Genomic DNA, 2379 nt, shown 5'->3' on the forward strand with positions numbered 1-2379 from the left:
TTTTTTTTTTTTTTTTTTTTTTTTTTTTTTAATCCTTTTCCCTCCTTCCTCCGCCGCGGGGCTGGCCGGCGGCCGCCCACGCGGGCGGGCCGGGCCGCTGAGGTAACGGGAGCCGCAGCCCGCCAGTAACAACCCGGCTGTGCTTAGCGGGCTCGGACCTCATTTTACCCGTGTCTGGGAGAAACGGAGGCAAAACCCCACCGTTCTGATGGGAACGCCGCACTTGGCACCAGTCTCCTCGAAAAGGGAGCCGCCGCACCTGGGTGCCGGCCTGTGGGCGCTGTGAGGGGGTCTCGCTGGCAGGGCCGTGCCCMAGTCACCGAAACACCACCGCTCATTTCAGGGCTTTCTGGTCTTTCCATCACTCCTGCCCTCTCCTCCTGCCTCTCTTGGGTTCACAACGTTAATTGGAGACCTTAACTCACTCATAAGCATCCTGGGACATGAACTGAATCTTTGAGTATGCTTAAACGTGCCCCAAATAGCGGGGATCTGCTTGTGGTGGGAGCAAAGCACGAGGACAGCACAGACAGTTGTTAACAAATCTGTTAATAAATCTGTTCCAGCTAAATACGCTAAGGAATGGCCTTTCGGAGAGGTCCTGAGCCTTGCTTTAGAAGACCCCAATGAGACAGGACAGACAGGTATTTGAGGATTTATCCCCCAATTTTATATTGTAAGTTGCTTTCAAATAGCTTATTGCTGTAAGAATATACTGTCATCCCAAATGTATTCTCTGTCTTCATGAAAAGAAACACCATGTTTTCATGCCTCATTGTCAAGTACTTGGTTTTACCAATAGGAGAAAAAGAAGAGGAGGAGGAAAAGAAGAAAAARGGGGAAAAAGGGCCCAGCAAGAGGGAGAAAATTGACTTCTTAGTTCTGGCCATCTTTTCCATAATTTAGTTTTCCATACTGAAGTTTGCTAAATAGCTTTAAACTACAGTTTGATTTCAAAAAAAAAAAAAAAAAAAATCCCCACAAAGGTAAGAAGCAACAAAGCCAAGAAACCCAGTGCATTCCTTTTCTCTTTGTCATGTTTAAATAAAATGTTGGGTGTATAGTAGTTAAAAGCTTTGCAAGATTCCAGGCCATCAAAATACTTTCCCCCTCCTCACCCCGTATCCAGGGTTAAAGATGTCCTGGTGATTTATGATAACAAAGTGACACTTAGCAGCTGAAGAACTCCAGACACCAGGGGAAAGGAAAGCATGCCGGGTGCCTGGGTGGGAGGCTATCGATGCTGCAGCAGCRAGGTATTTCTGCTGGGAGGGCTGGGTACAACTGTGCACCGAGAGTAACTGCTCCCCACCCACCGAAAGCAGAAAGTTCACTAAAACTTCTGCCTGTATGTCCATAAAAAAGCTGCTTTCTGAGAAGAATGATAAACAGAAGGCAGTCAGGGTGTGCACTGTGGCCTTAAAAGAGGTCAGAAGAGAAATTCCATTCCTCCGAGATAAATGCCTGAGTGATTACTGCTTCCTAACAATTTGTAGCACCCTGTCATCTTACTGAGCATCGCTTTATAATCACAGTTTATAAATTCTTCTGTGCTAGCTGTAGTATCATCTTTCAAAGACGTGCCTGACTGATTAAGTTTCCAAAAGTACTAAACATCCCCAGTGGGATTCAGTTGAATTAATMCAGAGTTTGACACTGAGATTTATCCCAGTGGTCTAGAACAAGCTGATTTCAGCTCTTTKTAAGAAGAGCTATGTTGAGTCTCAGGGAATTAAAAAAGTCAGGCATGGTCCTTAGAGCTTGCAGAAGTTTTTGAAATGTTCCTGTGACTGATGCTCCAGGCTCTCTCAGGATAAAGGAGGTGCCCATCAGTCAGCTGTGCAACAAATGCACTTCACAAACTCTTGTTTGGAATGCCAAGCCTCATACTGGACAGAGGACCTTGCAATTAGCTGCATCAGAGGATGCTGAGGGCGATRCTGGGCTAAGAACGTGTCTCTGAATTCTTACTAGGCTTCAAGAAAGTCACAGAGGCAAGCCCCTCTGAAGAAAAGAGTAGAGTGAGAAGAGTTAGCAATAGCTCTGTGTGAACAAAGTACAGCTGAAGACACTTCAAGTTGAACTGTTAGGTGAGAAACAGTGCAATTGGAGAAAAAAACAAAGAGATTGTAAAATTCTTTACCTTCACACACATGAGTAGAGGCTGGATCCAGAGGTATGAAATGATCACGCAGCACTCCTCCTAATGTTAAATTCCTAGGCTGTAAGTGAGAACGACTCCTTTCAGGAGACAGAACAGGCATTAGCTGTGCCCAGGTGAAGCAGCAAGCGTGTGCAGGGCTCTGGGCGAGCCAGGCAGTGCTGCCTGCCTTAGCTGCGTCACGGAATCCAGGGATGGCTCGGCTGATAGCAGGTGCC

Source organism: Nothoprocta perdicaria, unplaced genomic scaffold (assembly GCF_003342845.1).
Source record: "Nothoprocta perdicaria isolate Ctin4 unplaced genomic scaffold, notPer1 scaffold_73, whole genome shotgun sequence".
NCBI classification, from domain to species: Eukaryota; Metazoa; Chordata; class Aves; order Tinamiformes; family Tinamidae; genus Nothoprocta; species Nothoprocta perdicaria.